General features: G+C 36.6%; 1 pseudogene; it reads right to left on the reverse strand.

Moving 5' to 3' along the window:
- Positions 1–1,211: 1,211 nt before the first annotated feature.
- LOC127185860 (40S ribosomal protein S15a-like) lies at positions 1,212–1,604 on the reverse strand (annotated as a pseudogene).
- Between the last annotated feature and the right edge of the window lie 23,101 nt (positions 1,605–24,705).

Consider the following 24,705-nt stretch of genomic DNA (forward strand, 5'->3'; position numbering starts at 1 on the left):
TGTATATTGTAAAATACATAATTTCCATTCAATTATATCTTAGAGATCTTTTAAATTTGTATGTGCAGAAAAAGAGCATTATTATTAAATATTTTATGATGTGTCACAATAAAACCCAAACAAAATAGGGTAGCAAATCATCTACATTTATGTTGATTTTTCTTCTCTACCTTATCACAAAAAGATGCTATAAGAAGCATCTTCATGTATATCATCTTCTACATTGTGAAGAACATCTGTGAAAAAATAAACAAAACTCTAGTGTTGGCTAGCCTCAAATTTATTTTCAGCAAAAATAAATACCCCAAATTGGTGATGTGGTATACTAGCAAAATGCAGCATGAATAACAGGCTCATTATCAACACTTACTCTAATATTTTGACAAAAATTAAAAAAAAAACACTTCAAACAAATCAAAATAAGATTCAGAATACATTGATGTTATTAGATATAAAGCAATTAGATATTTCTACCCTATGGAATGAGAGTCTCTTAGTAAAGATGACTACAAATACTATGACTAGAAAAGACATTGGGAAAAGAATTGTTCTGCATTAACTAAAAAGCCAAAGAGGCAGGTACTAGGGTGCACACCTTTAAGCCCAGTACTTGAGAAACAGAGGCAGAATATTGCTGTGAGTTTAAGGCCAGCTTGTTTTATATAGTATGTTCCAGACTAGCCAGGACTACATAATTAGACTGTCTCAAAATAGAAATCAGAAAAAAAAAACCCTCCCAGCACACACACACAAAACAAAAATCAACAGTGAACAAACAACAGGAAAAAAAAAAGTCAAATGATCAGTGAGTGTGCTCTAAGAGGGAGTTAAAATAACCAATCTTCCATTTTATCCATTTCTGAGATATAATTTTCCATGGCATTTCTATGTCTTTGAAAGCCTTTTCATGTATGTATATATATATATATACACACACACACATGTATGTATATATGTATGTATATATATGTGTGATGTTTTCAATATTTATGCCAACCCTCACAGCTGAGTACCACTGGACACCAACCCAGATATAACAATCCTGGGCTGGACACAGCACACCAGACAAGTGATCATGTGGTCACAGGACTATCTTAGTATCTTCAAGAGAAGTATCACCAGTCAGCATAACCAGCTACTGTGCTGGGAAGGTTCAAAAGGACTGACCCTAAGCACAGTCCACAGAGGTTTTTTATTTATGTTTTACACCTCTAGAAAAAGAATCTCAGGATTTTCCCTCTTGTATGTTTTCATCTTGCTTCTTCATGGTCCATGACACCAGCTGAGGTTGTCAGTAAAATGAAGCCAAACTGATGGGATGGGAACAGATTGTTTCGCCAGTTTTCTAGGTTCTTAAGTTGCATATCAAATGTAAGGCTGGTCACCCCACACTTGTTCAGCCTGCCTGTGAGGTTCACAGAGATTTTCCCGGATCTATGGTCATCAATGATCTCAAATTCACCAATGTAGCCATGCTTCACCATCACAGGTGGGAATCAGATGATGACTTTGGAGCATAGCCTGATGAGGACCTGGTGTTTGCCTCTCTTCTCAGCATTGTTGATGCTCTTGAGAGCATCTGACAGGACATTCATGCACACCATGGTGATGGTGAGAAAAAATGGCTATACTCCATTCATGTCTAGAATTACTGTCCAACTTCCAGTAATCAAACACAGCAAATGTGATGTGATCTCACTCTGAAAGTCAGACATAATCCATCTTGTTTCTTGCTTCCCCCTTTGTCTTCCTCCTTCTCCTCTTCTTCATCTTCTTCCTCCTTCGTCTCTTCTCTGGCCTCTCTTCTCTCCCCACCTCTCAGCAGAGTTTTACTTTTTCTACCAACAATGAGTAACTGAGACCCTTGGGTAACAGTTCACAAGTAACTAACTTTGGCAGCAGCCATCTACACAATTTTAGAGGGGATCTCTTCCTTCAAGTCTTGATATGGCTATAGCCTTGGATAACAGTGTCATGAAAGCCTTATATGGGACATTAATACAGAAAACATGGCTATAGAAACAGTGTTACAGCATATGTTACTATTTTTATCTGCTTAAGCCATATGTTATAAAGCAATAAATAACTAACATGATTTTCTCAAGATTCTTGGAAGATTTCAGCATAGTCATCCAAATACTCTGTGCTGTTTTCTCTGTTAATGTTCATCTTATCTTCTTTTTAAAAAATGATTTTATTTTGTACATGTACATTTATATTATTACACATATATACAATAGATTACCTATGGCAAGAAGAACCATGACACAATCAGGAATTATATAAATGTTACATTCTTAGTGTTTTGGCTATTTGTATTTGACAGCCTTGAAGAAAACATCTTTCCTATCTTAGTGCATCTAAATTTCTGAATGTAAATCAATCTCTATCACATCTTGTCATTATCAACTTAGAACACCTATCTTGACTTAAAACCATCTTAACCCCTAAACAACTAAGCTTCATTGTAAAACTAAGCTACCTGGTCTTCAGCTCCCTCAGAGACTTAAGAAGGAGTAAACTTGATTACCTGAGTATGCCAGGAGTGCAGGTTAGTATCTTTCCAAATGAGAGTATGATAGAGACAGTTGCTACCTGAGTGTCGACCAAAACTCTCTATAACGTTGGAGCATCATCTTCAGCCTTCTGGCCCAATATATCTGACAGACATATCTGTGATAAAAGAACTATTGAGAACTGGCTTACCCTGTCTTGCCAAAGTTTGGCTAGTGACTTTGCCTGCATCCAAGCTTGCCCTTTTTTAGGCAGAATTCTCTCTGTGGTCGAGATGAGGACATTTTTCCCAGTGACTTGTTTGCCACATTTGAAGCCAATGCCAGAAAGAGGTTCTTTGATGATCATCATCTTCTTTGAGGTAGGCTGGGTTTCAACCAAAACTAATCCTATATTATGTTTACAGGGATAAATGTTTATAGCAAATATTCTTAGATATTATCATTTGTGGAAAATGAAAGCTATTTTTCTTTCTTGATGAGGCTACTAAAGATAATGACAACAACCATGAAAGATTTAACCAATTCTTTTTTTTGGGGGGGCCTCATTTTGTTTTGGTTGTTGGTTGGTTTGTATGTGGGGGGGTGTTGTTGTTGTTTTGTTTAAGACACATTCTCACTGTGTAACCCAGGCCGGTCAAGAAATCTCTTTGTAAACCAGGCTGGCCTTGAGTTCACAGAGATCCACCTACCTGCTGGAATTAAATGCATGCCACCATGCTAAACTGGTACATCATTTTAAGATTACAGGTCTCTTCAACCATGACACAGATCCACTAAGTGCATAATATCTACCTAGGTTTACCTCTGCATCTTAATGGGACCAGGGGACAATAAGAACTAGATGAGAACATGAACTTCAATCGCCTGCTGTAGCATGAGTAATACATTCTTTTTCCTCTGAAATAGGAATCTCATATTTTCTCCCAACATCTATGAAATTATAGCAAGCTCACTTATTAAGTGATAAGTATGGTGTAATTTCAGACTCTTCACTGCTCTTGAAAGTTTTAGCAGCAAGGATGCGTTGCTGACAAGGAAATGTCATACTGCTGTAGACAAGTATAAGAGCTCTCCAGTCATTTGTGAACTGAGATTGAAGATTAGACCTAACAGTATTCAGAACAGAATGATTTTTCTCAAATTGCAGCAGTGGCTATGAATTAAAACTCTCTGCTGGCCTTGTTTCTGTACTCACGAGGCTGTGAATAATGTGGTAGGGTGGAAACAAGAAACCTGAAAAATCCTTTTATTTGTTCTTCAATCTCTTCCTGTAGGAGCACCAAAAGCCAACAAACACCTAGAATCTATCTAGAGTGTGAAGCTGGTCAGAACATTTGAGATTAATAAGTGGAGAGTGTGAGCAGTTGTTAAACCATGTTAAAAATTTTGGGTGAGGCCATCTGGAACCAAGCAGATCAAATCACTCATGCTAAAAAAAACCATACAGATTCACAAACAAACCAGTGTTTTTCTGACAGGAGATTATGCTATACCTTTATAATAAAGAGGATCATAATATTCATAAACTCTTACAGAAGTAGCTTAAAGTACACTGACATTAATCAATCAGCTTTGTTCTGTTTGGCTTCTTTATAAAATCCACTGTTCTGCTCTTGCTCAGTGAAAATTTCATTCTATTTTGTATACTTGAGCTGGCCTACATCCACAAATTATAACTCAGAATCAAGTATATTTCTAAATTTATTCTAGTTTTGTATTTTGACAACTGCTAGAAATAGAATGTATGTGTGCCTTGATTACGTCTGCCAAAACACATTCTTTGCTCTCTCTGATCCATTGGCCCACCTTTGATATTCATCACATTCAGGGAAAAATGAGAATATTGGAGCATTGTAAGGAGGATTAGGGCTGTTTTTTTTTTTTATAGCTTTGTTCAATACAAACACAAAACTACTGTACTAGCAGATGTACTGATGGAAAAGTACACCTGAAATTCGGTTGCTAGGGTTTGATCAGGGTTCATAGTAGGTGGCAGAATCAAAGTAAACATATTCATGACCCTCTGGACTAATTCAATGTTATATTTTTGTGTCCTACATGAATGTATGGTATAGGTAGTGCTTTGATCCACTGAGCCATTGTCCCAGACACTAATCTAAAAAATAAATTGAGTTATGTTTTTCATTGTCCTATTCCTAATACCAAGAGAGATACTTTTGAAAGGTGTGTGTATGTGTGTGTGTTTGTGTAATTTGCTAATGGTTAATCTAGGTTTTTAGCATAGTAAACATCACTTTACCTATACCCCTTGTGCAGAAAAGGAATGCTCTGTATCAGGGGAGCCCTGTGCTTATCCAGCAAAAGCTCCTATTTGTCACCGGTGGGTAAGTATTCAGCATTATTTGCTCTACCCCATGAAGTTTAAGGATTTTAGGCCAGCCTTGAAAGCATTCCTGAAACATATTGGCATTTTTGTCTCTTTATTAAAGAAAGGTTCATAATTTTTTGGTTTTTCAAGACAGAGTGTCTCTGTGTAGCCTTGGCTGTCCTGTAACTCACTCTGTAGAGCAGGCTGGCCTCAAACTCACAGAGATCCACCTGCCTCTGTCTCTCTGCGTGCTGGGATTACAGGCATGCACCACTGCACCTGACTTGGGTTCACAATCTTGATAGACTGATTAGTTATTGAAACCAATCTCTGTGACTATTGATTATAAATATCAGAAACTCTGGCCAAGGAATGCAGCCTCCAGTAAGAAGCCACCTATAGTTTCAGGAGCCTTTTCTAACTCTATGGTCTAACAGTCTCAATTTTTAATAGTTCAACAACTAAAGGCCAGATGGGAAGGTTATAAAAAGGCTTGTTTATTAAATGAAAGTGATATATTTAAAATGCTAGCTTAGCTTTAGCAATATCTTGATCATAAATAAAAAGAGGACACCTACCCCTGTAGAGGAGAGGTTCTCAACCTGTGAGTTACAACTGACAAAAGCCCTCAGAAAGCACAGATATGTATATTACTTTTTTTTCCAAGACAGGGTATATCTATGTAGCCTTGGCTGTCCTAGACTCACTTTGTAGAGCAGGCTGGCCACCTGCCTCTGTCTCCCCAAGCACTGGAATTAAAGGAACGCACTACCATGCCCAGTTTATATTACAATTTATAACTATAGTGCAGTTGTAGTTATGAAGTAACAATGAAAATAACTTTATGGTTGGAGGTCACCACAATATGAATAACTGCATTAAAGGGTGGCAGAATTAGGGAGCTTAGAAGCCACTGCCCTAGAAAAGGCTTTATCACTCAGTCTGCTTGCTGGAGCAAAGCCACCAAATTCAATGTTTCTAAATGTATGTATTTGGTTTATAGACAATTTAACTGTACTGAAATCCAATATCTACATGGATTCTGTTGGGATCCACCCTCAACACTGGGCATGTAAAACCAAAACCAAATGCAGCTGTTCCACTCAATAGGCAAAATTTAGACTGTTGGCCTATTGCCAACAAACAGTTCAGGCGTTTCACTTTTCACTCCAGAAGCCAGTGTTAGATTTCAAGCACACCCCCTGTGGACTTTGAAGTGTGAGAATGAGTTGAGCTTCTAGTCAAACTGAGTTACTTCTGTAGATGTTCCCTGGAGCAGTCTATCATGTTTTGAGACTGAATCAAGCTGCGTATAAAGCATGCTTCTGTTTCGAATGGAGATTTGACCATTGCATGGTCTTTCTTTTAAGACCTAAGAGGATTGTCCATATCATCTCACCTGCTCCTGACAGACAGATTACATTACAGCAGTGATTCTCAATCCATAAGCCATGACAATATGGGGGGGGGGTCAAATTACCCTTTCCCAGGGTCACAAATCAGACATCATGCATATCAGATATTTATATTAAGATTTATAACAGTAAGAAAATTACAACCATGAAGTAGCAATGAAATAAATTTACTGTTTGGGGTCACCACAACACAAGGAGCTGTATTAGGGTAACAGAATTAGGAAGGTTGAGAACCACTGCATTAGATACTAGTTCATTTCTCAAGAACATCAGTAGTTCCTCTCACTGCTGTCACTTTTTGAAGTTCAGATCACTTGACTGCATCACAATACTGTGGTCCTTGAAATTCATACCTGCATTTATTTCAAGTCTCTACATCATTTCCAGTGTGAAAATTGTACCTTTTATTGAAAATACCACTTTCCTCAATTATGATCTGCTACTTTGACTCTACCTCTGGCAGCCTGTGATGTACTCACTCTAGAAAAAAATAGAGGAAGTTAACAGCACATCAAGAGTTTACTGAGGCATAACTCAAATTTTTGTATGATTCTCAAGAACTTTAAATACTTGTATAAATCTTCCAATCGTGTGGTCTTGGTCTTCTCTTATGCTTAAAAAAATGAGGTACACTTGAAAAGTGATTTCATGTACCTATTCAGCATTTTAGCTCAGATAGGTCTCCCAATGAGAAGTTAGAATTCTGACAGCAGATAATGTATTTAGTCTAAGGAGACAAAGCCATTATGTATAGCAGACTTCAGAGAATGAAAACAGGAAAAATATTTTCAAGCCAAAAACAGACAATTAAGAGGATTCCTGGGTCCCATTGACCATTTCAAATAGTGAGAAAACAAGTTTTTGAAACAACCAAACTTCTGTGGCCTAGCCACATTTTAAGTTACTAAATATATTCCCAGAAAACATAAACAAAGGCTGGGGCCAACCAGCCTTGTTGATTAGGTGATCTTCATATTCAGTGATAGACTCTGTCTTTAAAAATGAGGCAGAGGACTGGTAAGATGATTCAGCGAGTGAAGACACTTGCTGCCAAATGGATGACCTGAGTTCGATCCGCAGGACACATATACTGAAAGAACAGATTTGGTGCCTACAAGTCATCACTTGACCTCCACATGCATGTTGTGGCAATCATGTACACATGTGCACGAGAATACACATGCAGGAAAAAAAAAACCACACAAACCCGACAAACAATCATACTTTTAGCAACGTAAAATTATCCCTTTAAGGGCTTCTAGCTCTAGACAGTCTTAATTGCCACAAATCTTCATGCTTAATATATGAGATACATGCATATTAACATCTGAATTAACTTTATGGAATAATCAAAGATCTGGAGGGAAGGGCGAGGGACAATGAAAGCATATTACCACACATCTTGTACTTAATCTAGTTTCCTCTATAGGATATTAGCTAAAAGAGTAGTGGTATCTGCCAACATATTTTAGAGTACTCTTTAAATAAGAATGTCATCACTGATGTCCAATCTTTGTTGTACACACACACACACACACACACACACACACACATGCATGTATGCACACATGCACATGCATACACACACACACACATCAGTAAGCACCTTTACCACTTATAAAATTCTAGGTTTTCATCTTTTTCATGCTATCATGCTACATTTATCACAGTAACTTAATCGTGGTACTCCTCTAGAACCTGAAGACATTCATTACTATTTACACTCTATCTAGATTTACTAGATGCCTTCTTAGGAAATTAATTCTTTCTTGCCAATGAGGTATACCTTAAACCTGAAAGAGGAAAACATCACTCATGATATATATGCTAACTATCTCATGTTTTGTCTTGATTTTGATCCCTTGCTAATAAGAAAAGTTTCCTATGTGGCAGAACTCAGGCAGGTCAGTTTGTTAGCAAAAGTTAAAAGTATTAGCATATGTATTGATAGTAGATAGGTGTGGGAGTTGTTTTTCTTTTCGGAATACTTAAAAAAACAGGTTTTTTTTTTCCCTCAACCAAAGTTCTATTTAAAATTTTTGATGGCCAGCAGGATGGATGGCTCATTTGGTAGTGGTATAGAATGAGAGAACCAACTCCACAAAATTGTCCTCTGACCTCCACATGTGCACCATGATACAAGTACTCCTGCACACATTATTCACGTATATACCCAATGAGAAACCAAGTAATGAAAAAATAATTTTGAGAACTTCTGAGGAAATTGCTATTAAGAGCATAGGAGCAATTGTCCTGACTTGTCTTTCTACGAAATAGCCTATACTAAGCTCCTGGTCCTTAGAAAGCTAAGTCTTTGAAGAAGAACAAAGATACTATTCTAGAATCCCTTAAATCTTCAGAGTAAGAAAAAGAACAACACAGAGTTCTGCTGTTTTATTTTGTGGCAGGGTGAATATAAATAACAAAACAGTATTTTATGTTTTAAAAAATAGAAAGAATTAGAATTTAGGTTTTCACTGTAAAGAAATGATTGAGGTTTGAGTATAAAGGTCTATGATGGCATAGGGTTATTGAGTAATTCAAATGCTGATTTCTATACCCTTTCCCCATATGTGGTTGCAAGCTTTGTTCTGAGAATTTCCTGTCTAAATGTATAAACTCTGCTCCCCAATTGTTCCCTTGATATGTCAATAAAGCAGCTTATAGCCAATTGATGAGCAGAGGAGAAAATAGGGCTAGACTTCCTGCCAGCCAGAGGAGAAGTTAGAAGAGGAAGTTGGGGATTGAGCCAGGACTCAGCCACAGGAAGAGGTGCAGGAGAGATGATAAAAATTCATCTGGAGCAACAAAAGAACTAAAAAGCAACTAACTTGGGAATTGTGGCAAAGATGGAGTCAGGATAACATACAGGGTTAGGAACAGATTCAAATTGCTCACAATTATGTTGTGAAGCTTATTTTTAAACACATATAAAAGAGTCTGAATTACTTGTATGATAGCCATATAAAGAGAGAAACTAACAGAAACAATTTTATAAAAATAACTTCAAGAGGTTTACCCCAATTTAAGCATCATGCCATGCACAAAGCACTGAAATGTCATATGTTATCCAATTGCCGTGAACAATGAAAAAAATTGAGGGGTGGGTATCTCTATTGTTTAGCTCTGAATGTCCTACAAGTTGTTCCATAGCCCAGGCTGCCCTTGAACTCAAAAAGATCCACCTGCTTCTACCTCTCAAGTGCTGGGATTAAAGAAATGAGCCACCATGCCAACCTTACAAATAATGTTTTATAATGTGGTGGTTTGAGTGAGAATGACCCCATAGGCTCATAGATTTGAATACTTGGTCACCCCAGGGAGTGGCACTATTTAAAAAGATTAGGGTGGTCTTGTTAGAAGAAGTGCTTCACTAGGAACACACTTTGGTGTTTCAAAAAGCCCATTCCAAGCCAGAGTCTCTCTCTTCCTGATGTCTGCAGATTGGATATAGAACTCTCACCTACCTCCCCAGCACAAAGTCTGCCTGCATGCCACCATGCACCCCACCATGATGACAGTGGACTAAAGCTCTGAAACTTTAAGCTAGTCCCAATAAATGCTTTCCTTTATAAGAGTTGCACCAGCCAAGGACAATACAGGAGGTAAACTTTAAACCCCTTCCCAGATCTAGCCAATGGTCAGAATATTCTCCACAGTTGAGTGGAGAGTGTGATATGACTTTCTCACGTACTATGGTGCCTCACATTTGACCATGTCCCCTGGAGGTGGAGACCTGGTGGCACTCAGAGGAAGGACAGCAGGTAGCCAAGAAGAGACTTGATACCCTATGAGAATATGTAGGGAGAGGTAATCCCCCTCAGGAACAGTCATAGGGGAGGGGAATAATGGGAAAATGGGGGGGGGGGAGGAATGGGAGGATACAAGGGATGGGATAAACATTGAGATGTAACAAGAATAAATTAATAAAAAAAATGAAAAAAAAAAGAGTTGCCATGGCTGGTGTCTCTTCACAGCAATAGAACACTGAGTAAGACATATATGTACATTAAAATTAAAACTTGAATAAGAGTGGTTTGTGATATAGTTCAGTGGTAGTTATATTTGTCTAGCATGCATCAGGCCCTAGGTTCAGTGACAAGGACAACATAAATAAATAAATAAATAATATTAAATATTAAATAAGATTATCTTAGGTCACATTTAACCTTAAAGATTGGGGGTCTGCTCAAGCTTATTTGAGTGTATGTGTGTGTGTTTAACTCTTTAAAGTTAGTAGAAGGGCATATCCCACTCTCCTTCTCACATTTGACCATGTTCCCTGGAGGGGGAGACCTGGTGGCACTCAGAGGAAGGACAGCAGGTTGCCAAGAAGAGACTTGATGCCCTATGAGCATATACAGGTGGAGGTAATCCCCCTCAGGAACAGTCATAGGGGAGGGGAATAACGGGAAAATGGGAGGGAGGGAAGAATGGGAGGATACAAGGGATGGGATAAACATTGAGATGTAACAAGAATAAATTAATAAAAGAAATTCTAAAAATAAATAAATAAATAAAGTTAGTAGAAGGGTTCATGAGGAAGAAGATATTATGTAGAATGTCCAAACTGAAATGAGCAAAATGACTGTGAAAGAACTTCAAAAGCCAATTTTTCTTTCTATGATAACAGTACCATTTTCCCAATGTGTTGCTGCTCATAATGTAGACTTAAGTTCCTAGCTTCCCTTGCTGTTAATTATAGCCATGGACATAATATATGAATAATAAAATCTAAGCAGAAACAGTATGATTTATATATATCTAAGTTATGTTCTTGAGGTAAGAGGATGCCCTCTACTTTTCCTCCTTTTCTACTTGTTGTTAAGAAGCCATGTATAATGGCTGAAAGTGGAAAAGCTATTTTGAAGGAGAAAATAGAATTGTATTTTGGGATGCTTAAACAACAGGTTAAAATGGGCCTTGGTTCCTGAAAATAACGTAGCTTCATAACAGGCTTGAGCTGAGTGTGTTTGTATAAGACGGAAGTAAACTATTCATTATTATTGATATGAAATATTTTCTGTTATGAGAGAGGCTAAATATTTGAGTTTATTGCAAATAAAGTTTTTGAAGATGTATAACATGGAATTTATGCTACTTTGAAAATAAAATTAGATTGGTATTGCTAAGAGATAGTGAAAAAAAAAAGATACTTTGGTGCCCTTTAAATACACATAAAGTATTTTTACTCTTCAAAAGATAGAATATGATTTCCCTAACCTAGTGTAGGTGTTTTACTTAGTGACTCACTTCTAATAAATAAAAGAATGTCATTGAAGTGACAGAGAGTGACATCCAAGATTTAGACATAAAAAGCACTATAGCTTCCTCCGTGCTTTTCTCTTGTATCACTTATTCTGAGAGAAGCTAGTTGTCATGACATGAGAATACTCTACAGCTTGATGGAGAAATTGACATGGCAAGTAATTCACATCACCTCACCACCATCTGGTGACTCATCAGACTCTACAGCCTTCCTCAAAGCTTTTGATAACCACAGCTTTACCTAGTGCCTTGATCATGAGGCACCAGGAGGTAATATGAACCTGCTAAGTGATTTCAAGTTTCTGACACATGGAAAGTATAAGATAACAAAGTTTTCTTTTTCAAATTGCTCTATTTGTGATGAAATCTGTGCCTATAATTAACCAGTATAAATATTAAGGCCTAAAAATCTTGAGAGTCCAATGGAAGTATATGAATCCAAGCATTTAAAGAATAACTATTGATGTCACAGAACAGTATTATAATTTAAATTTTTAATAATGAGTTCTCCTAACCCTCATCTCTATTGACTCCTTACTCCAGGTTTACTTCAGCCATCCACAGCAAAAGTTATACCCTGAGCTGTTTTTTCTCTCTCTCTTCTAGTTTATTTTTCTTTTTATTAAATATTTTTACATACACATTTACATTATTATATATGTATACAATAAACTACTTACAGCAAGAAGAACCATGAAACAATCAAGAATTATATAAATGTTACATTCTTAGTGTTTTGGCTATTTGTATTTGGCAGCCTTGAAGAAAACATCTTTCCTATCTTGGTACGTCTAAAATTCTGAATGTAAATCAATCTCTATCATATCTCATATTTATCAAATTAAAACATGTATTTAGAACTAAAAACATCTTAACCCCTAAACAACTAAGCTTCATTGTAAAACTAAGCTACCTGGTCTTCAATCTGATCAGAGACTTCAGAAGAAATTAACTTGATTACCTGAGTATGCCAGGAGTACAGGTTAGTAGCTTTCCAAATGAGAAGATGACAGAGACCAATTTGATACCTGAATAGTCCCACAAAACTCTCCATAATGTTGGAGCATCTTCTTCAGCCTTCTGGCCCAGTATATCCGACAGACATATTTGTGAGGCAGGAAATATTGAGGACTTGCTTACACTGTCTTGGCAGAGTTTGGCTGTCCACTCTGCCTGCATCCAAGCTTGCTCATTTTCAGGCAGAATTCTGTCTGTGGTATAAAGGAGGACATTTTGCCCAGTGGTTGATTGCCCCATTTGAAGCCATCTCCATAAGGAGATTCTTTGATGCTCATCATCCTCTTGGAGGTAGGGTGGGTGTTACCAGGAGTTAACCTGTCTCATTGTCAGTGAATCTTTAAAATAACAAAAACATTTTAAATGCCATATTCTGCATGTCTCTGAGGTTTTTGAAGACTTTATCTAGCTAACATACCTTGTTTTTCTATAGAATATGTATATTATTGTGATAAAAGTAGACTAGTAATTGACATGATCATGATTTGATCAACTAACAATTAACTTGTATAACTTATTTATCCTAAACAGCCTACAATAGCACTTGCAATGTATTGGAAGTAAACATTGTATTATAATTGAGTTTTGTGGGTATAATACCTCATATTAGAGTAATGTGTGTGAAGAATAATCTTAAATTTGAATTCTATATCACCATATCTGAAATTAAACTTATTTTGCATCTATATATAAAAATCTGTACCAGTGAATTAAAAATAACCTTGTGTGTGACAATTGAGGCATTAAGTCAAGGAATAGATTCACTAATCTACTTTTTGTTCTTTCTTCCCTATATATTTCTATATTCCCTCTTCTTTCTTTTCAGCCCCATTTCCCCTGAGCTGATTTTTACACGATATTATAGTACTCCAGTTTTCTACAAAGCAAGTTCACTTGTGATAAAAAAAATGTAGATACTAGCAAACTGGCCCAACTAATACTTTTCTAATACAATCTGTTTTAATATGGACTTTATGTCATGCTAGGTCTACTTCAGGGAGAAAACTTCTATCACACATTTGTATACTCTCAGAAGCAGGATATTGTATTTTAGGAGGCATAGACAATAAATAGGGACATGATTCTGCCAGAGAGCCAGGAAGGCTGACAGCAATATCTTCACCTCTCCCTCAGTTCTTACAGATTCAGTCTCCTGATCTCATCCTCATTTTTGCAGCAAAACACCTGTGGGAGCCTCTTTCTATCCCATCTCCAATAGATCCACAAATCTTTCCCTCCTAATCACCCTCTCTCCACTAGATGCTTTATCCCATCAGCATCCAACTCCAACACGTATTCCTTGCTAACCCACAAGCCACTTCTGTCAAGGAAGCAGGTAGGCTGGCTGTCTTTTACCTCTCTACCTCCAGACTCTATTCCCCACCTTCATCCCCAGCTCTGCAACAGAAAACTTGCCACAGCCTTCCATGCCTTCCTGGCCCCATCACCTGTGGATCCCATCGATATTCTCCTTCTAACCTCCCTCCCCCAGCTCTTTGCTTTACCCCAGGTCCCAACCCCAGCAGGCACTCCCTGCTGACCCAAAGGCTACTGGAGCCTGGGGAGTAGGGAGGCTGGTGGCAGATCTTCATCTTCTGCTCCTTCATATCCACAGCCTATCCCCAATTGCATCCACAGAAAATTTACCACTAGACAAAAAACAGCATACACACAATCCTAAACTATAGAGAGGAAAAGGAAACCATGAAAAAAAACCTAACAAGCTAACAAACAAAAATACTACCCACCCAACAAAGACAAAACCAGATATTAGCACCTAGACTAATGATTATCCCAATCCCAAGTTCCTTAGACACCAGCATAAAAACACAATAAACAACATCCAGGAGAATATATCTCCACTAGACCTCAGCAACTCCAGTATAGAACGCTCTGCATATTCCAACAAAGCTAAAGCACAAGAAAAAGAACTTAAAACAGCATGCATGAAAATGATAGACATTATTAAAGAAGGAATGAATATGTCTCATAAAGAAATTCACAAAAGAACACTAACAAAGTAAGAATATGAACAGAATTTTTCAAGACCTGAAAATCTAACTAGAATCTGTAAAGAAAAATCAAACTGAGGGAATTCTGGCAATGAAAAATTAAGGAATTTAACAGGAACTACAGAGGCAAGCTTCACAAGAGATGGAAGACAGAATCTCAGATGTTGGAGATATGATAGAAGAAATGGGTACAATAGCCAAATAAAATGTTAAATCTAAAAATCTTCTGACACAAAACATTTGGGAAATCTGGGACACCATAAAAAGACCAATTACATTTTTAAAAAATTTTTATTAATTTATTCAGATTACCTCTCAATTGTTTTAAAAATATATTTTATTAATTTATTCATATTACATCTCAATTGTTATCCCATCCCTTGTATCCTCCAATTCCTCCCTCCATCCCACTTTCCTCCTACACCCCTCCCCTATGACTGTGACTGAGGAGGACCTCCTCCCCCTGTATATGCTCATAGGGTATCAAGCCTCTTCTTGGTAGGTAGCCTGCTATCCTTCCTCTGAGTGCCACCAGGTCTCCCCATCTAGAGGACGTGGTCCAATATGGGGCACCAGAGTTCGTGACTTTCATACCTCTCAATTGTTATCCCCTTACTTGTCTCCTCCTATTCCTCTCTCCCTCCCTCTTTCACTCCATTCCCATCCCCTAGGTCTGTGATAGAAGGGGACCTCCTCCCCCACCATATGGTCACAGCTTAACAACTCTTATCTTGGTAACCTTCCTATTCTTTTTCTGAGTGCTACCAGGCCTCCCCACCAAGGGGAAGTAGTCAAATATGGGGCACCAGAGTTCATGTCATAGTCAGTCTGCACTCTCCACACAACTGTGGATAATGTCTTGTCCCTTGGCTAGATCTGAGTAGGGGTTTAATATTCATTGTTTATATTGTCCTTGGTTGGTGCAGTAGTTTAAGCAGACCCCCCTGGGTCCAGATCTGCCAGCCTGAATGGTCTTCTTGTAGGTTTTTAGGACCCTCTGGATTCTTCTATTTCCCCATTCTCCAGTACTTCTCTCCCCCTAGAGTCCCATTAGGAGGTCCCCACATCTATCCCAATCTCCTGGTAAGTGAAACTTTACGGGACATCCCTGTTGGGCTAGTGTCCAATTATAAGTGAGTATATACCATGTGAATCTTTCTGAGTCTGGGTTAACTAATTCAGTATGATCATTTCTAATTCCTTCCACTTGCCCACACATTTTAGGATTATCTTGTTTTTAATAGCTGAGTAGTATTCCATAGTGTAAATGTACCACAGTTTCTTTATCCAGTCTTTGACTGTGGGACATTTAGGTTGTTTCCAGGTTCTGGCTATTATGAATAAGGCTGCTATGAACATGGTTGAGCATATGTCCTGTTGTGTGCTGGAGAAACTTCTGGGTATATTCCAAGGAGCAGGATAGCTGGGTCTTGAGGTAGCCCTATTCCTAGTATTCTGAGAAAGCGTCATATTGATTTCCAAAGTGGTTGTACAAGTTTCCACTCCCACCAGCAATGGAAGGACTGTTTCCCTTTCTCCACATCCTTGCTAACATGTGCTATCACTTGAATTTTTGATCTTGGCCATTCCGATGGGTATAAGATGGAATCTTATAGTTGTTTTGATTTGCATTTCTCTGATGACTAAAAAATGTTGAGCATTTCTTTAAGTGTTTCTCAGCCATTTGATATTCCTCTGTTGAGAATTATCTTTTTAATTCTGAGCTCCATTTCTTAATTGGGTTACGTGGTTTGTCAGATGTAGGGTTGGTGAAGATCTTTTTCCAGTCTGTAGGCTGTTGATTTGTTCTGTTGACAGTGTCTTCCGCCTTACAGAAGCTTCTCAGCCTCATGAGGTCCCATTTATTAATTGTTGACCTTAAGGTCTGGGCTGTTGGAGTTCTGCTCAGGAAGTTGTCTCCTGTGCCAACGAGTCCCAGGCTCTTCCCTACTTTTTCTTCTAACAGATTTAGTGTGTCTGGGTTTTCTGTTGAGGCCTTTAATCCACTTGGGCATGAGTTTTGTGCATGGTGATAAATGTGGGTCTTCTTGCATTTTTCTACATTTAGCCATCCAGTTAGACCAGCACCATTTGTTGAAGATGCTATCCTTTTCTAAGTGAGTAGATTTGGCTTATTTGTCAAAAATCAAGTGAGCAAATGTGTGTGGATTCATCTCTGGGTCTTCCATTCTATTCCATTGATCAACCAGCCTGTTGCTGTGCCAATACCATGCTGTTTTAATTACTGTTGCTCAGAGTATAGCTTGAGATCAGGTATGGAGATTCCTCTGGAGGATCTTTTGTTGCACAAGATTGTTTTAGCTATTCTGGGTTTTTTGTTTTTCCACATGAATTTGAGAATTGATCTTGCAATGTCTTTAAAGAATTGTATAGGTATTTTGATATGGATTGCATTGGTTCTGTAAATTGCTTTTGGTAAGATGCCCATTTTTACTATGCTAATTCTTGCCATCCACAAACAAAGGAGATCTTTCAATCTTCTAATGTCATCTTTAATCTCCTTCTTCAGAGATTTGAAGATTTTTTTCAAACAAGTCTTTCACTTGCTTCATTAGAGTTACTCCTAGATATTTTATATTGTTTGTGGCTATCGTGAAGGGTGTAGTTTCCCTAATTTCTTCTTCTGTACCATTGTCCTTTGTATATAAGAAGGCTACTGACTTTTCTGAGTTCATTTTGTATCCAGCCAATTTGCTGAAGGTGTTTATCAGTTGTAGAAGTTCTGTGGTGGAATTTTGGGGGTCACTTATGTACACTATCATATCATCTGCAAATAGTGATAATTTGACTTCCTCCTTTCCCATTTGGATTCTCTTGATCTCCTTTTGATGTCTTATTGCTCTAGCTAGAACTTAAAGAACTATATTGAAGAGATATGGAGAAAGTGGGCAGCCTTGCCTGGTCCCCAATTTTAGAGGAATTTCCTTGAGTATCTCTCCACTTAATTTGATGTTGGGTATTGGCTTGATGTATGTAATCTTTATTATGTTTAGGTATGTGCCTTGTATCCTTGATCTCTCCAAAACTTTAAACATAAATGGGTGTTGGATTTTGTCAAATGCTTTTTCTGCATCTAAGGAGATGATCGTATTTTTTTCTTTCAGTTTGTTTATATGGTGGATTACATTGATGGATTTTCATATATTAAACCTTTCCTGCTTACCTGTAATGAAGCCAACTTTGTCATGGTGAATATCTTTAATGTGTTCTTGTATTTGGTTTGTGAGTATTTTATTGAGTGTTTTTGAATCAATGTTCATAGGAGAAATTGGTCTGAAATGCTCTTTCTTTTTTGGGTCTTTTTGTGATTTAGGTATCAAAGTGACTGTGGCCTCATATAATGAGTTTGGTAATGTTCCATCCATTTCTATCTTTTGGAGTAGTTTGAAGAGTATCATTGTTATCGCTTCTTTGAAGGTCTGGTAGAATTCTGTGCTGAAACCATCTGGCCCTGGGCTTTTTTTTTTTTTGGTTGGGAGACAAATCTTAAAGAACAAACAAACAAACAAACAAACAGAAAAGAAAGAAAAAGAAAAAGAAATAGAGCAAAAAGAAGAAAATCAGCTCACAGGCCCAGAAAATATTTTCAACAAAATCATAGAAGAAAAAATTTCATAATGTAAAGGAGATGCCTCTAAAAGTACAAGAAGCACACAGAACACCAAATTGATTGGGCAAGAAAAGAATGTCAGCTCAGTACATAAAAATTAAAACACTAAACATACAGAATATCAAGTAACATATGAAGGCAGACCTATTATAATTAACCTAAGTTCTCAAGGGAGACTAAAAACCAGAAGGGCCTGGGCAGATGTGCTCCAGACTCTGAGAGACCAAAAATGCCAGCATAGACCACTATACCAAGAAAAATGTTCAATCACAATAGATGGGGAAAATATATTCCAAGACAAAGTCAAATTTAAATAGAATCTATCGACAAATTCATTCCTATAGAAGGTATTAAGAAAAAAAATGGAAGGTAGTTAACAACACATGTGAAAACATGGGGACTAAATAACTTCAAATCAGCAAAATCCAAAGAATGGAAGCACACACACACACATACACACACACACACACACACACACACACACACACACACACCACCACCACCACCACCATCACTACTGTCATCACCATCACTACTACCACCACCACCAAAATAACAGGAATAAGCAGGCATTGGTTATTGATATCTCTCAATATCAATGGTCTCAATTCCCCAGTTAAAAAAAAAATACAGTTACAGAATGGACATGAAAACAGAATCCGTCCTTCTGCCACATCCAAGAAATAGGCCTTGACATCAAGGATAGAAATCACCTGGATAAAGGGTTAGATATTCCAAGCAAACAGACTTAAGAGGCAAGCTGATGTAGCCATTTTAATACCTAACAAAATAGACTTCAAAACTAATCAAAAGAGATAGTGAAGGACTACATACTTATCAAAGGAAAATTCCACCAGGATGATACCTCGATTCTAAACATCTATACCCCAAACACAAGGGCACCCACATTTGGAAAAGAAACAACTACTATAGCTTAAATCATATAATGATCCTCACATACTCTTAGTGGGAGACATCAATACCCCGCTCTCATCAATGGATTGATCATCCAGACAAAATCTAAAGAGTTAGAAATGCTAGAGCTAACAGACAGTTTAAACCAAATGGAACTAACATATCTACAGAACATCTCACCCAAACACAAAAGAATATATCACAACTCACAGAACTTTCTCCAAAATTGACCACATACTGGGTCACAAAGCAGATCTCAATAGATAGAAGAATACTGAAAAACATGGCATCCTATCAGACCACCACTAATTAAAGCTGGGTATCATCAACAACAAAAACAGCAGAAAGCTTACAGACTCATGGAAACAGAACAATTCTCTACTGAATGAAAAATAAGTCAAGACATAAAATAAAAAATAAAGACTTTCTACAATTGAATGAAAATAAGTACACAATATACTTAAACTTATGAGACACAATGAAAGTGTTTCTAAGAGGCAACATTAGCATTGTGTCTACATAAAGAAACAAACAAAACTGGAGAGATCCTATCCAAACAACTTTACAATACACCTGAAAGTCCTAGAATAATAACAAAAATCACACCCAAAAGGAGTAGATGGCAAGAAATAATCAAACTCGGAGCTGAAATCAATAAAATAGAAAGAGAACAATGCAAAAAAAAAAACAAAAACAAAAAAAAAAAAAAACAAACAAAACAAAACAACAACAACAACAACAAAACAATGAAACAAACAGCTTTTTCTTGGAGCAAATCAATAAGATTGACAGATGCTTATACAAATTAATTAAAGGGCAGAAAGAATATTCAAATGAACAAAATCAAATATAAAAAGGGGGACAAAACAAATGCCAAGGCAATCAAGAGAATCACAAGGACATACTTTAAAATCCTATACTCTACCAAATGGGAAAATCTATAAAGGAGTGGATAAATTTCTCAGTAGGTACCAGTTACCAATCATAAGTCAAAATCATATAAGCAATTTAAATATACCTATAATCCATAGAAAAAATAAAAGCAGTTATTAAAAGTCTCCTCTGCCTAGAAAAAGCCCAGGGCCACATTGTTTGAGCACAGATTTCTACCAGACTTCCAAAGGAGAATTAATGCCAATACTATTCAAAGTATACCACAAAACAGAAACAGAAGGAACATTGCCTATATTGATTTTATGAGGGCTCAGTTACCCTGGTATTCAGACCACATAAAGACCTAACAAAGAAAAAAAAATACAGGACAATTACCCTTATGAATATTGATGCAAAAATACTGAACAAAATACTTGCAAACTGAATCCAAGAACACATCAAAAAGATCATATACCATGAGAAGTAGATTTCATTCCAGTGATGCAGAGATAGTTCCATATATGAAAATGAGTAAATGTGGTCCACCATATAAAAAAACCAAAGGAAATATACCATATGATCATCTCATTGGATGCAGAAAGGACACTTGACAAAATCCAACTCTCCTTCATGATAAAAGTCTTGGATAGATTATGGATCCAAAGAACATACCTAAGCATATAAAGGCAATTTGCAGCAAACCCATCGCCAGTATCAACATAAATGGAAAGAAACTTAAAGCAATTCTATTAAAATCAGAAGCAAGACAAAGCTGTTCACTCTCTCCATAACAAGTCAATATAGTATTTGAAATCTTAGCTGGACAACTGTAGGGGACCAAGTGTGTATAAAGGTTGGAAATGAAGAAGTCAAAGTATCTTGATTTGGAGATGATATAATAGTATACATAAATAATCATAAAATTCCACTGGGGAATTCCTACACCTTTTAAACACTTTTTAAAAAAAGTAGCTGTATACAAAACTAATTCACAAAAATCAGTACCTCTTTTATATACAAGTGTCAAGTGGACTGAGATTGAAATAAGAGAAACAACATGTTTTACAATAGCCTCAAATATAAAATATCTTGGCGGTAACTCTAACTATGCAATTGAAAACTTGCATGATTCAAAACTCAAGTCTTTGAAGAAAGAAATTGGAAAAGATATCAGAAGATGGAAAGATCTCCCATGCTCATGGATTATCAGAGTAAAAATGGCCATCTTACCAAAAGCAATCTACAAATTCAACACAAGTCCAACACAATTCTTCACTGATCTCAAAAGGATAGTTTTCAGCTTTAGATGGAAGCAGGCGCGCACGCACGCGCGAGCACACACACACACACACACACACACACACACACACACACACACACAAACACACACACACTCTCTGAAGAATAAAAGATCTTCTGGATCCCTCATTTGAAATTCTACTACAGAGCTATAGAAATAAAGCATGGAATTGGCATACAGATTCTTGATAAATGTTTTTAAATTGGAGGCCCAGACATAAATCCACATACCTATGGACACTTGCTTTTTGAAAAGCATAAGTACAAGAAATACAAAAATACAGAAGCCAGAAATCCAAGACAGCATGTTCAACAAAAGCTTCTGGTAAAACAGGATGGTTTCATGAAGAGGAATGTAACTGGATCTGTATTCATCACCCTGCACAAAACTCAACTCTAAATGGATCAAAGATCTCAATGTAAAGTGAGACACAACAAACCTAATGATGGGAACAGTGGGAAATACCTTTAAACTCATTGGAACAATAGAAGACTATCTGTACAGAAGAGCATTAGTACAGGCACTAAGATCAACAATTAATAAATGAGACTTCATGAACCTGAAAAGCTTCTATAAGGCAAAGGACACCATCATATGAGAGACAGAGAGAGTGAAAATGAAGAGTGGGGTATGACTTTCACACGAACTCTGGTGCCTCATATTTGACCATGTCCCCTGGAGGGGGAGACCTGGTGGCACTCAGAGGAAGGATAGCAGGCTACCAAGAAGAGACTTGATACCCTATGAGCATATACAGGGGGAGGAAGTCCCCCTCAGGAACATTCATAGGGGAGGGGAATAAGGGGAAAATGGGAGGGAGGGAAGAATGAGAGGATACAAGGGATGGGATAACCATTGAGATGTAACATGAATAAATTAATAAAAAATTTTTTAAAAGTGAAAAAAAAAGCGAGTGAGTGAGAGAACCCCTTCCCCAAGCTCAGGGAACACCTAAGAAGAGGTTACATAAGTCAGGGTAAGCAAGTCCTCAATAGTTCCTGCCCTGCGAACAAGTCTGGCAGAAATATTAGGCCAGAAAGCTGAAGATGAGGCTCCAACGTTATACAGTGTATTGGGGGACTGGTCAGGAGGTAAACTGTCTTAAGTCAATTTGTACATTTTGGAAACTGCTAACCCACACTGCTGGTTCACTCAGGAATTTGAGTTTTATTCCTTCTCAAGTCTCTTAGGGGCATTGAAGACAAGATAGTATAGTTTTACAACCAAGTTTAGTTGGTTAGGGGACAAGATCATTTTAGATCAAGATAAAGAAGTTAAGCTATTAGAGTTGAGATAAGATAGATATTGAATCGCATTCGGAGATCTAGACCCAACAAGACAGGAAAAACACTTACTTCAAAGGAGACGAATGCAGATGGCCAAGTCACTATGAATGTAACATGTATAGAACTTAGTACTCTCATGATTGTCACATGGTTCTCCCTGCTGTATGTAGTTTGTTTTACACATGTGTAATAAAATAAAAGTATGTATTTAAAAAATTGAAAAAAAAAAAAAAAAACAAAAAACAAAAAAGAGTGTAAGAGACAGAGGGGGTGGAGGACACCAGAATAAAAAATTCTTGTAAATCAGCCAAGCAAGTAAGGCATATATGAACTCACAGAGACTTAAGCAACAAGAACAGGACCTACAAGGGTCTGAATCATGTCCTCTCTATACATACATATATACACCAATATAAATACACGTATATATGTGTATATATAAATATATATATCATACCCTTCAGTTTAATATTTTTATGGTACTCCTGAATGTATGAGTTGTTGAGTCTCTGATTATTGTGCCTTCTCTTGGGGCTTTTTTCCTTTTGTTGGTTTGCTCTGTTCTACATGGTATGGTAGATTTGTTTTATCTTATTACATTTTATTTGGTAAGCTCAAAATCATTTATTACTATCCCCAAGGGATGCATCTTGTACATCTTTTAGACAAACATTTATAATTATTTAACATCCACAGTCTATGAAAAATGATGCTTATAAAAATAAAACAAATACGGGTAAGAGAGAAAACAAAAGCAGAATACAAAGTAACCCTTATAGGAAGCCAGCAACTACTAAAATATTTGTATTTTCCTACTTTATATGGGAAAATATTTCAATGTTACTGAGTGTGAAATTGTTAATGAGCTTTAGCACATGGAAAAATATATGGAAAAACCAAAGTCTGCCTTGAAATACTAAGCTGCAGATTGGTCTTTGAAGATTAAGTAATTTATGGAGAAATTCAATTACTTGTCAATAGCTATGTAAGGAAATGTGATTTTTAAAATCAAAATTGAAAGTGAAATCATAGCATAAACACAAAAAGATGATTACATAGCAGTGGTAGAAATAAAACAGGCAGTAATGGAGTGTCTAGGTGATTTCCACACAATATACCCTAGTGACTAGGCAATTAATCAAAGGATTCTAGTGTTTTGCTCAGACAATTGCCACTCATTTTTAAAGAAGAGAAAGTTCCAAAGTTGTAACCAATGTGATAAAAGTTTAAGATTAATTTTCTGGAGAAGTTTTTTTTTTTTGGCTGAAAATGATCAATTATGGAAAGTTTTAATACCTTACTAATCAATTTTGAAGAAACAGAGACATGGATAGTATCTTAATTCCTGAAATTTTGAGTAAATAAGATTTCTCTTATTCTATACGTGCCTATTATGTTTTTGTATTTGCATATTTACTAATTTTGAAAGAAATTTTATTAAAATTAATGACAAGTGCACCTCAATCAAAATGTACCCCAAATCACACATCAAATATTCAGAAATATTAGATTTTGATAATGTAATTAAAAATCTGGAAAGGTTAAACCTCAAAACCAGAAAATGAAATATTTGCTAGTTCGCATTGTGGCTAACTAAAATGTAGATAGTTTTATTCCCATCAGAAAAATAAATTCATTAAAAATTTAAATATTGTCTATTTTTCTTTTATAGTTTGTGAAATAACATTTACTTGATTTTGTATTTTGTTTTCATGTGGATATTTTATTATGTATGCTATATAAGCTTAAAAACATAGTTATTTTATTCATGACAATTGTTATTTGTTTCATTTAATCATTTAATAATATATTTTCATGCATACTCACTAAAAAGAATCTACTTCAAGTATCATATATTCTTAGCATAGCATTACTGCTTAGTATATAGTTTACAATTAAGCAATATTTGTTGAGTGAATGAGTAAATGCTGTTAACTAATATTGAAAAGTTAATGGGAACATTATGAACATTCTTTTTCTCAGAATTATTCATATAGGCCTCAGGGAGCCTGTGCTCTTATAGTATCCCTCCTCACAATATATTCTCCTGAGACCATTATAATCATTATTTTATAATGTATTTTAGATCAAGTCACACCATTGCTGAAGCCTCTCCAATTACTTTCCATTTTTCCTTTTACAG

Source organism: Acomys russatus, chromosome X, assembly GCF_903995435.1.
Source record: "Acomys russatus chromosome X, mAcoRus1.1, whole genome shotgun sequence".
NCBI classification, from domain to species: domain Eukaryota; kingdom Metazoa; phylum Chordata; class Mammalia; order Rodentia; family Muridae; genus Acomys; species Acomys russatus.